Source organism: Chelonia mydas, chromosome 1 (genome assembly GCF_015237465.2).
Source record: "Chelonia mydas isolate rCheMyd1 chromosome 1, rCheMyd1.pri.v2, whole genome shotgun sequence".
Lineage (NCBI taxonomy): Eukaryota > Metazoa > Chordata > Testudines > Cheloniidae > Chelonia > Chelonia mydas.
Window position 1 is genome coordinate 251,242,661 of NC_057849.1, and position 13,152 is coordinate 251,255,812.

Here is a 13,152-nt window from a genome sequence, read left to right on the forward strand (position 1 = left end):
AGTCAGTGGGGCTCTTTCCCTTGACTTGTGTGGGAGCTGGATCCAGCCCACAACTAACTGAATTCTGCCTTTCTTTTTCTCTGAAGCAAAACTCTCAGTGAAATCAAAGGGGAATTTAGCTTGCATCAGAACTGCAGAACTTGTCCCAGTGAAGTTACTCTGGCATTGCAGCAATGCACCTGAGAGCAGTATGTGACCCACCATCTTGTTTTGTCTAATGAGTTGTACCCAAAGCCAAGGCTTGATGCATTTTGTCTAGATGAAATAGTTTTGGTTTTATGCTTTTATTTATACAAGGAGTAACACATACACATTCATCATCAAACTGTGCTTATAAAGTGCACTGTGCAGAAGAATCCCAGAGCACGGTACAATGAAACTCCATAACAATATCGGTAATGAAGAGCAATTAAAAGTAGCAGCTAACCTATATTTCTTTAGCCTACTTTCAAGTGTTGACGTAAACCCAGGATTGCAAATGGCAGTTGGAAGCACATTGCATTGTCCAGGGGCATAATTACAGAAAGCTCTAGCTCCCTTCATCACATGGTTCTAATTAGCAGGACAGATTAAATAACAAGTTGATACAGCTCTTAATGAATCATTCATAAGCATACATCTAAGATAATTATATGCAATTGGTCACACACACTCATCCCCGTAAGCCCAGGCATGTGCAGAACAAGTGAACTACTCTGAAACCTGAACATATCTTGCCCATGTAAAACTAAGGGGGAAGAGTTGGGGAAGGAGCCAGAGTAGGTGACCTAGCCCAACAAAATGGTTCATTCCTGCATGACAGACAGGCGGGTGGGACAAATGATGAGTCCACCTGGCTTGAGTAGAGGTCCAACCTGAGAAGGCTGGTGTCTCCGCCTCTTGTCACAGTGGCTGTCTTGTTCAATTTTGTAAATGATGACAGAGGTCCTGCTCCTGTGCTGCCTCAGCATTGCTCAGGAGCAAGGTAAAGGCAGTTATGGATTCTGGGGCTAGCTAGGACCTTCAGGCTGCTGTAACTTAACACTTGGCTGCCGACAGCCCCAGGGAGCAGTTCTGGAAGCTAGGAATAGCCAGAGCACAGCAACAGTCTAGTCATGCCCCCTTTCCCCAGCCAGACTTCCTACCTCAGGGCTGAGAGGAGTTGGTATATAGAGCAATGACGCCAGCTTTATACCAGCTGGGCATCCTCCATTTCCTCCAGTACCGGCTTGGGACTAGTTTCCCTTGACTTCTTTCCTCTGCACTCCTTCAGAACTTTACTTGAAAGATGGGACTGAAGGGGTTAATCCCACTCCCCAGGTGTGGTCTGTACCTAGTCCAGCCCATTATGGGATTATTGTAACACTGCTGGTGGACTGTCTCCTCACCCCAAAGGAGCCTAGTCAGACTGGACCACCACCTTCCTACTTACATGGTACATTAGGCATGGAAGACTTTTGGAAATGTGTCAGAATGCTGCAGGATGGTAGCCAGATTAAGGTCTATAATCTATCTGGCTAAGGTACTCCTGTGGTCCCTCATTACCACAGTATGTATCTGAGCACCTCACAAGCTTTAATGTAGTTGCCCTCATAACTCCCCTGTGAGGTAGGGAAGTGTTATTACCTCCATTTTAGAGAGAGAGGTGTTGTAACACTTAATCCCTGGGTGGCTTGCTGCCCATTGGAGTCCTCAGCCCTGAGGTAGGTGCCCAGGTTCCCAACGCAATGCACGGGGAATTAGACACCTAAAAAAGGGATCCTCCGACTCCAGCAAGCTGAGCAGGGAGCCATCTAAGATAGTCAGGAGTGAAATGCTGAGGAGAGGGGCTTAGCAAGGTACTCCAACTCAGCTGCTTCGGCACCTGACAGGCCAGAGATAAGTGTCTTCTGGTTTAGGTACCTAAATCCCAGGGTCAGCTGCTCAGGCAATCCATGCCCGCGCAGCCAAAATCGTCTCTCTCTCTGGATATGTCTACACTGCATGGGGGGCTGGAGGGGAACTAACCCCAAGCCCTGCAGCAGTGAGTCTCAGACCCCAAGTCTACAGACACAGGCTTGCAGGCCTCATGCTGTGGTACTAAAAATAGCCAAGTAGATGCTCTCACTTGGCTCCCACCGGGAGCGCAGGCCCTGAAGCTTGGGGAAGGGGGGTTGGTTTCAGAGCCCAAGCTCCAGCTGAGACGGGAACCTCTACGCAGCTCTTGTTAGCATTGTAGCATGAGCCCAAGTCTGTAGATGCAGTTTCTGAGACTTATTGCTCTCTCTGTGTGTGTGTGTGTGTGTGTGTGTGTGTGTTACAATGTAGACATATCCTCTGTCTCCTCCTCACGCTCGATGCCTCTCTCACACAGGCCCTGTGCCTCTGGCTGTCTCTTGTGCAGGTGCTGTGCTGCCCCCATTTAGTCTGCAGGAGGGCCTCCTGTCTAACATCTATTGGGTGACATCTATTGGGTCCTAGGCATTCTCTGAGGACACCCACAGGATCAGACCCCAGTCCCCACTGGTGAGTCAGGCATTTCTCTGCCTCATTGGAGAATCCTGCTTTCGGGGCTTGGCTTGAACTAGGCCTTCGAGCCACTCACTAGCTGTGGGGAAGCATCAGGGCTTAGGTGGCTTTGCAAATGCCCACTGGGAGAAACTTAGGAACCATGCAGACTGAGTCAGTCGCTGAGTGGCAGTTGTACAAATGCCAGTGGAGCCTCAGTGGTAGACTCAGGCACCTAGGCCCACATTGTCAAAGGTACTTAAGTGACATGTCCAAGGCCAACAGGAAGTCTGTTACGAAGCAGGGAATTGAAATGGGATCTCCCAAGACCCAGCTTAGTGCCCTAACCACTGGACCATCCTTCCTCTCCATAATAGTGCTAGTCGGTACTTACGTTCTGGGAAGAAGCTGGGAAAGTGACTAATTCTATTAGGAAGGAGGCAGGGATAGGGTACTATACCTCCTGATGTTGAAAATGGGCTCCTTGAATTCTGAGCCAGCTCACATCTTGGGCATAGCGTATACTCTTGTGATGACAAAATTGCTGTAGCACTATGTTCTCAGTGGAACAGATTTTTTTTCCCGATGAATCTCTTGTTCTGCTCTCAACATTGTGTGGGCACAGACCCATGTTTACTCAACTATGCAGCCAAAAATATGGTGATCTCTGGTTCACGTGAGCATGTGGTTATGCTAAATGCGTCATCACAAGTCACCAGCTACACAAAATACTGAGCCATGGCAGGGAAATCAGAGTGTATGGCACAGAAACGAATAGAATAACAGTATTTGAAGCCAGAAACTTTTTTAGAACAATATATTCTTTTTTAAATTCATGTGATCAGAATAGCATTTTCTAAAGTGAAACATTCCTTTCAAACAGAGCTGTGTTTTGATTTCTGATCTGTACCAGGAATGCATTTTATGGGATAAAATGGAAAGAATTATGGCAGAGATTTGCAGAGCAGGGCAGGAGCCTTAGCCACACATCTTCTATTAATTATCTCTTAGCTGTGTTGGCTCTGCTCTGATAACAAAAGTAGCATGTCACAAACTTTTATTGTTGGCACATCTTCTCCCTGTGTGTACCGGCCAGGGTAAGAAGGCACTGTTTTAACAGTCACTTTTTGGAGTGGAACTGCACTTTAATGTTGGGTAGGGTGAGTTAAACCCAGCACATCCCTCCCCAGCTATTGTGAACTAGGGAGAGTCAAGGGCCTTCTGCATATTGCCCCTGTTCCTACTCTTATCTTCTGGGATGAAGCAGGCTCCTTTGATAAGAAGAGCTGAGAGTCGATGTTGTTGCCATTTAGCACCTCAGTTGTACATATTAGGAGTGTGGGTAATTAATGCTGATGACATTTTAATGGAAATTATTACTTGTTTTAATGAAGTATACATTTAACTGGGCTTTATGTCCTCCCAAAACATCTTAAATTTAATATTTTGGGTTCAGCGATGCAATTAATCTAACAAAATTCAGTCTCACTGGTGTATACTGAGCCCTGCTGATAAAGCAGGGGGAGGTAGTGTTGTGTAGTATAGTGGATAGGTTTCAGAGTAACAGCCGTGTTAGTCTGTATTCGCAAAAAGAAAAGGAGGACTTGTGGCACCTTAGAGACTAACCAATTTATTTGAGCATGAGCTTTCGTGAGCTACAGCTCACTTCATCGGATGCATACTGTGGAAATTGCAGAAGACATTATCTGTGTCTGTGTATATAATGTCTTCTGCAATTTCCACAGTATGCATCCGATGAAGTGAGCTGTAGCTCACGAAAGCTCATGCTCAAATAAATTGGTTAGTCTCTAAGGTGCCACAAGTCCTCCTTTTCTTATAGTGGATAGGGCATTATACTGGCACAAAAAGGTCTGTATGCTCTTCTTGGCTCTGACACTGCACTGCTCTGCAACTTCGGGTAAGTCTCTTCACGTTGCCGTGCTTCCCCTTCCTACCCTTTGTCTTGTCTATTTAGACCATAAACTCTCTGGGGGCAGGGACTGTCTCTGTGGGCTTGTATGTTGCCTAGCACAATAAGGAAAGGGCCTCTAGGCATTTCAGTATTCACATAATAAATAATAATGATGATGCCATACAAACCTACATGAGCAGGGGAGGGGCTGTTGTCAGGGAAAAGGAAGGAAAAAAGAGGATTGGGTAGCTATGGTCCCTAAATGGGCTTTAACCCCTCTTCTTAATTTAAAAAAAACAAATAATCAAGAGTGGCCCATAGACTCACCTTACCCACTCCACTTACAGAAAGTGGTGCCAGTGAGCAGAACTGCACTTTAAAGCAGCTCATCTGGCTGCACAGCACATGTGAATATAGCAACTGGGTTGGAAGAAGGAAAGGGGTGCCCAACCAGGGCAGAGGCTTCCAATGTAAAAATACAATTTAAAAAAATACCCTGAACTCTAGTGTTCAAAAGGTACATCAAATAAACTAAAAGGTAACAGGTTAAGGAAATCGTAACCAATCACGTGTGCTGCAGATACAGACAGGATGGCGTGGAGCCGACATTGATAGCCTATAGTTCTCCACCAGCTGCACTGAAATCACTCCTGATGAGTAGGTTGCACAGCAGTGAAGAGAAGCAGCTGTGACTAATCCTATTTAGGGTATCATACCAGTTCAGTTATCTGGATGTGGTAAATAGCCTGTTCCCTTCTTTGGAGCAGCTGGTTTAAGAGCTGAGAACAAACTTGGAACCTGAGTTCCTGCACTGTGCACCTGACTTTACTATGTGCCTCTCTGTGTAGGCACAGGGTCTGGCTATGCTGAGCTTATGATATGATTGGGGTTTGGGGTGTTCCCTTGCTGCCCTTTGGCCCATTTACAAAACTACATAGACAGTTTCTGAATAGGGTATTATATCCGTCTTTATTGGAAATTTAAATGAAGCTTTTACCACAAAAGTCCACCTGGCTTGTCAGAACACTGCTTTGCTCTGGACAGCTGGAGTGGAATCTTGTTCCCATTGATTCTAATGGGAGTGTTGTCAATGACTGCAGCAAGGCCAGGATTTCACTCCAAAGCCATGCTACACAATGAAGAAAAATGGGGAGTCCTAAACTCTGATACTAACATTCAGCAGAGAAACTCACTTGTTATAATATCCTACATTAGCCCTTTAATGTTCCAGAAAGCCCCGTGTTCCTACTTTGCTTGTAACAGACCCTCTTTATCTAAAAACTTCAGTATGCTAGCACAACGTTCCTGTTCTAAGACCTGTGACTTTTTCTAACCACAGATCCTAATTTTAAAATGCTTAAAAGCAGCACTCAGTCAACTAATGACTTCATTCATCTAAGCTATGACTACACTTAATACAGAAACATCTTTCAATGTAACAACTTTTTACATTTCCTAAGAGTTGTGATCTTAACTGTTTTGGGCCCACACTTTATCGTATATTAAGGATACATCTATAAAGGATTAATACATGTTACAGGCACAAATAGTATGTTCTAGATGGTTACCAGCAACCGGTGGGACTCTATAGCAATCTCTAATAACTGATTAACCATTCATTAAAACATCTATTAACCACTTATTAAACCTTTTATGAATTATTTATTATGTGCTCTTAATATAATGTGTGAACTGTTCCCTTCTCATAGTGTATTAAATTTTATAGTGTCGCTAAACTGTGGATGTCTTATGTAAACCTCTTTATTTAGGGTATGTCTACACTACGAAATTAGGTCGATTTTTTTAGAAACCAATTTTATACAGTCCACACTAAGCACATTAAGTTGGCGGAGTGCACCCTCACTACCGTGGCTAGCACTGACTTACAGAGAGGTGCGCTGTGGGTAGCTATCCCACAGTTTCCAGAGTTTCCGCTGCCCATTGGAATTCTGGGTTAAGCTCCCAATGCCTGATAGGGCAAAAACATTGTCACGGACGGTTTTGGATACATGTCGTCAGGCCTTCCTCCGTGAAAGCAATGGCAGACAATCGTTTTGTCCCTTTTTTCCTGGGTTACCCGTGCAGACGCCATACCACGGCAAGCATGGAGCCCGCTCAGCTCACCGTCACCATACGTCTCCTGGGTGCTGCTGGCAGACGCAGTACTGCATTGCTACACAGCAGCAGCTCCTTGCCTTCGTGGCAGACGGTGCAGTAGGACTGATAGCCGTTGTACGTCTCTTGAGTGCTCCTGGCAGATCTAGGTGAAGTCTATCAGGCGCCTGGATAGACATGGCTATTCTCTTAGAGCACCGAATAGGAGCCAGAGACTCCAGGTCATTCTGTTCTTTAAGTTTCATCTCATGAAGATTCAGTCCTGCCTGGAATAGCATGCGAGCTGGAGGCTTCTACCTCAGACTGCTCTCCCAGCTAGCAGCACTGTGTGGTCGCACCTACCCCTTGCTCCCATGGCTCATGAAGCCTAGACAGTAGTAAGGAGCAGTTCAACTATAGGCTGAGCAAGTGCAGAATGGTGGTAGAATATGCCTTTGGATGTTTGAAAGCTTGCTGGCGCTGTTTGCTGACTAGGTCAGACCTCAGCGCAACCAACATTCTTATTGCTGCTTGCTGTGTGCTCCATAATATCTGTGAGCGTAAGGGGGAGATGTTTATGGTGGGGTGGGAGGTTGAGGCAAATCGCCTGGCGTCCAGTTTTGAGCAGCCAGACACCAGGGTGATTAGAAGAGCACAGCAAGGTGTGCTGCGCATCAGAGAGGCTTTGAAAACCAGTTTCATGACTGGCCAGGCTTTGGTGTGACAGTTGTGTGTTTTTCTCCTTGATGCAAACCCGCCCCCTTTGTTGATTTTAATTCCCTGTAAGCTAACCAACCTCCCCTCTTCGAAATAAAGTAACTATTGTTTTGAAACCATTTCTTTATTAATTTTTTTAAAAAATGAGATAATGGACAAGGTAGCCTGGGTGGGGTGGGGAAGGAGGGAAGGACAAAACCACACTAAAAATCAAACTGTTTGAATGACAGCCTTCTGTTGCTTGGGCCATTCTCTGGAGTGGAGTGGCTAGGTGCCCAGAGCCTCCCCCCTCTCCTGCGTTCTTGGGCATCTGGGTGAGGAGGCTATGGAACATAGGGAGGAGGGAAGGTGGTTATACAGTGGATGCAGCGGGGGGTCTGTGCTCTTGTTGGCTTTCCTGCAGCTCCAACAGACACTTCATCATATCTGTTTGCTCCCCCATTTGCCTCAGCATCGCGTCCTGCCTCCACTCTTTGTGCTCACTTAATTCTTTCCTGGCCTCTGCCACCGAATGCCTCCATGCATTAAGCTGTGCCCTATCAGTGTGGAAGGACTGCATGAGCTCAGAAAACATGTCATCGCGGGTGTGGTTTTTTTCGCCTTCTAATCTGTGATAACCTCTGGGACAGAGATGATAGGGGGAGCGTAGAAACATTCTATGCTCTATGATTCTGGGGGGACTGCATGGTCACCTGTGCTGCTGAGTTTGCCACGCTGACCAAATAGGAAATGAAATTCAAAAGTTCCCGGGGCTTTTCCTGTGTACCTGGCTAGTGCATCGGAGTTCAAAGTGCTGTCCAGAGTGGTCACAATGGAGCACTCTGGGAGAGCTCCTCGAGGCCAATACCGTTGATTTGTGTCCGCAATACCCCAAATTCGACCCAGCAAGGTCGATTTTAGCGCTACTCCCCTTGTTGGGGAGGAGTACAGAAGTCAATTTTAAGAGCCCTTTAGGTCGACGGAACGGGGTTGGTTGTGTGGACACAGTCATTTTAAAATCAACCTAAAGGGCTAAATTCGACCTAACCCCATAGTGTAGACCAGGCCTTAGTCTCTAGAAAGTGGATTTTGTGTTGGTGTTAAGTTTATGAATAACATTTTGAAGTTTTGTGGGGGTTTGTATTGGTTGGGGTTTTTTATTAATTGAGGGCAGATTATGGGAAGAGGCACACATGAGAAAAGCAGGAATAGGCAATTTTGGAAGCGCAGAATAGATTAATAGATTCCAAGTTCTGGAAGGGACAATTATGATCATCTAGCCTGATCTCCCTTATAACACAGGCCATAGAACTTCCCCCAAAACTTCTACTTCAGATCCTTTTTTTTTTCTGCTAGAAAAATATCCAATCTTGACTTAAAAACTGCCAGTGATGGATTATGCACCATGACCTGTGATAAGTTGTTCCAACAGCTAATTATGTGCTCTGTTAAGAATGTACACCTTATTTCCAATCTGAGTTTGTCTAGCTTCAATTTCCAGGAATTGGATCATATTACACCTTTCTCCGCTTGACTGAAGAGCCCATTGTTAAACAGTTGTTCCCCATGTTGGTACTTATAGATGAATCAAGTCACCCCTTACCCTTCTCTTTAAGACAAATAGATTGAGCTCTTTGAGGCTATTACTAAATGCAACAGGTGGCTCTGGGCAACCTACCGGTGGCCTTAATGCAAGGTAGGGTTAAGCTGGTTCCCCTTCAAAATGACTTAAGTCTGGAAAGCACACTGAAGATGAAGAGCACTATATAAGCATGAATAGGGTGACCAGATGTCCCAATTTTATAGGAACAGTCCCGGTATTTGGGGCTTTTTTGTATATGGGCTCCTATTACCCCCACCCCCGTCCTGATTTTTCCCACTTGCTATCTGGTCACCCTATGCATGAAGTATAAATAGAGCTGTCAGGGTTCCCTCCCCATTCTGAACTCTAGGGTACAGATGTGGGGACCCACATGAAAGACCCCCTAAGCTTATTTCTACCAGCTTAGGTTAAAACTTCACCAAGGCACAAATTCTCAGCCCTTGGATGGTACGCTGCCACCACCAAGTGATTTAACAAAGAATCAGGAAAAGGACCACTTGGAGTTCGAATTCCCCCAAAGTATCTCCCCAAGCCATGACACCCCCTTTCCTGGGGAGGCTTGAGAATAATATCCTAACCAATTGGTTACAAAGTGATCACAGACCCAAACCCCCGGGTCTTAGGACAATAGAGAAATCAGTCAGGTTCTTAAAAGAAGGATTTTATTTTTTTAAAAAAAGGTAAAAATCACCTCTGTAAAATGAGGATGGAAAATAACTTTACAGGGTAACAAAAGATTAAAAAACACAGCAGAACTTTCTCAAGGCTTAGTTTCAAAGTTACAAAAAACAGGAATAAACCTCCCTCCAGCAAAGGAAAAATTCACAAGCAGAACAAAAGATAATCTAACACACCTTGCCTGGCTTTTACTTACAATTTTTATAATGGTTTATAGGAGAAGGAGTTTTCTGACCTGATGCTTCTCTGCTTCCCAAGAGAACACACAAAATAAAGTCTCTTCCTCCTCTCCCACCCCATTGGTCCTTTTCGTCAGGTGCCAACCAGGTTATTTGAGCTTCTTATTCCTCCTTACCTGTAAGGGGTTTCTAGGCTACCCTTAGCTGTATGGTTATGACAAGAGCTGTGCATAAAAATTGGTTGTGGATCCTTTTGAAGGACATATGCTAACTAGAGAGATTAGAAGATGTGTTTAAAGGGACATTGTCAAGACAAATTGCAGTCTGATCATCCTGCAAGTTGCATTGAAGTCAATGTGGGAGAGATGCACAAATCTGTTAGTGCAATCAGGGAAGGAGCTTCACAGCCAGAATTTCAAAAGTGGGTTTTTTAAGTTAGGCTACTTGTTCAGGTGCCTGGCTTTCTGCTATTAACATAAGTGGGAGTTGCGGATGCTAAAACCTTTTGAAGATCAAACCACTTAATTCAGTGTCTAAAGCCCCGATCCTACAATCCGATTGGGGCAGGTGACCACGACACCTACGTGGAGTTCCATATGGGCACAGAGGTTCACCAGCAAGGATCAGCCTGCAGGATCAAAGCCTAACAACTGGAATTAGGTGCCTGGCTTCAGGCAATGAAGTTTGGAATCATGGCCTATTTTTAGGGCCAAAATATTTGTTACGACTAATAGTTTCAATAATTTAGAATCTAATGCTCTATCTAATGGTTTGGTTTTTTTAACTTTTTGTATTTCACTCAATTGAGCAATAAGAACGGCTACACTGGGTCAGACCAATGGTCCATCTAGCCCAGTATCTTGTCTTCTGACAGTGGAGGGAATGAACGGAACAAGGGAATTACCAAATGATCCATCATCTGTTGTCCAGTCCCAGTTTCTGGCAGTCAAAAGTTTAGGGACACCCAGAGCATGGGGTTGTGTCCCTAACCATCTTGGCTAATAGCCATTTATGGACCTATCCTCCACGAATTTATCTTATTCATTTTTGAACCCAGTTACAGTTTTGGCCTTCACAACATCCCTTGCAATGAGTTTCACAGGGTGACTGTGTGTTGTATGAAGTATTTCCTTATGTTTCTTTTTAAACCTGCTGCCTATTTATGTGATTCAGTGACCCTGGTTCTTGTGTTCTGTGAAGGGGTAAATAATACTTCCCTATTCACTTTCTCTATATCATTTGTGTCTTTATAGACCTCTATGATATCCCCCCTTAGTCGTCTTTTTACAAGTTGAACAGTCAGTCTCTTTAATCTCGCCTCATATGGAAGCCATTCCACCCCCCTAATAATTTTTGTTGCCCTTCTCTGTATCTCTTCCTATTCTAATCTCTTTTGAGATGGGGTTGTGACACTCTGTACCCCAAAGCAACACGCAGGCACCCCCATATTCACCACTGTCATACAATTAGGATTGTTTTGTACAAAGTATGCCTTGTGAGGTATCATTCTAAAAGTCTTGTTCTGTTAAACAGTAATACCCTGTTGGATTGTATGTGCTATCATTGTATGTGAAGTTATGAAGTTTGGCTATGTATGTGCTACTGAAATATGTTGTGAGATAAAGAACACCCAGAAGCAGCCTTTCAGGTACCACAATAAAAAGGCCAAACAATGTGGATGGCTTATTGAGGAAATACACACAAGCACTAGGATTACCCCAGGAACTGGGTACAATAGAAACCTCTCAGAGATAGCACTACACAATGGGAACTGTTTAACCCAGTTCACAGCAAAAGAGCTCTCCAGCGCCTTGGAAGAAGATATAAAAGGGGAAAGTGACATCATGACTGGACCTCACTTTCCCTACAACAACACACCTGAAAGTACCAGAGGAAAAAGACTGAACTAGGTAGGAAGTGCTGGCCCCAGGCAGGAAAGAAGGAAGCCTGCTTGTGTATGTAAAAGCTAACCTGCTTGTACTAACTGGGTGAGACACTGCTTGATTCAAATCCTAACTAGTACATTAGGCTTAGATTGTGGTCTTGTTTTATTTCTTATGGTATCTACTTTGATCTGTTTACTCTCATTTATAATCACTTAATCTGTCTTTCTGTGGTTAATAAATCTATTTTATATTTTACCTAAAACAGTGTGTGATGTCTGAAGTGCAAAGGAAAAAATCTCAGCTCAGGAACAAGAGTTGGTGGACGTCCACTTTTCTTTGTAGAAGTGGCAGACTGGATAATAAATCCGTACTGGTTGAGCTTTTGTGGCATTTGACCAGGGCAGGACAGTACAGCGCTGGGGTCCTAGGCTGGGGTATTTTGGCTGGAACCTCTCTATTCTTGGTTCATGCAGTGGCTGGCAGAGCATTCATGAACACTGCTGGGTGTGGCCCCTGCCTGTGGATGTTGGTTTAAGTGCAAGCTTGGAGGGCTTGGCAGCTTGCCACTACATCACAGTGCGAAAGGGAACCCAGAATGGTAAGAAAGAGGGCTCAGCCATACCTCAGTCCCAGGGAGCACCCCGGGTGGGGGACCCATCACAGGGGTGACCAGAACTGCAGACAATATTCAAGGTGAGAGTGTACCATGGATTTATATAGAGGCATTATGATATTTTCCATTTTATTCTCTATCCCTTTCCTAATGGTTCTGAACAGTCTGTTAGCTTTTTTGACATCTGCTCAATGTGCAGCAGCAGTTTTTAAAGAACTATCCAAAGTGACTCCAAGATCTTTCTTGAGTGGTAACAGCTAATTTAGACCCCCATCATTTTATATGTATAGTTGGGATTATGTTTTCCAGTGTGCATTGTTTTGCATTTATCAACATTGACAAAAAGGCAAATGAAATTCACAGTCACAGTTCTGTGAGATCCATTTGTAACTCTTTCAGTGTTGGACTTAATTAAGATAATTAACTTTGTCGCTTGAAAATTTTGCCACCTCACTGTTCACCCTCTTCCAGTTCATTTACAAATATGTTGAACAGCACTGGTCCCCATACAGATCCCTGGGAGACACTACTAATTACCTCCCTCCCTTCTGAAAACTGACCACTTATTCCTACCCTTTGTATTCTATCTTTTAACCAGTTACTCATCCATGAGAGGACCTTCCCTCTTATCCCATGACTGCTTACTTTGCTTAAGAGCCTTTGATGTGGGACCTTGTCAAAAGCTTTCTGAAAGTCCAAGTACACAATATCAACTGGATCACCCTTGTCAACATGCTTGTTGACTCCCTCAAAGAATTTGAATACGTTGGTGAGGCATGATTTCCCTTTTAACAAAAGCTGTGTTGACTCTTCCGAAACATAGTGTTCATCTGTTTCTTTACTGTAGTATTCAACCAATGTGCCTGGTACTAAAATTAGGCTTACCAACCTGTAATTCCCAGGATCGCTGGACTGTCAGCTATATCTCTTGCCTTTTGCTCACTTTGAATAATGCTGGGGTTTTTGATTTTCCATCATAGTGGGGAATAGTTACATCAGTAACACTTGTACATATTGTTTTTTCA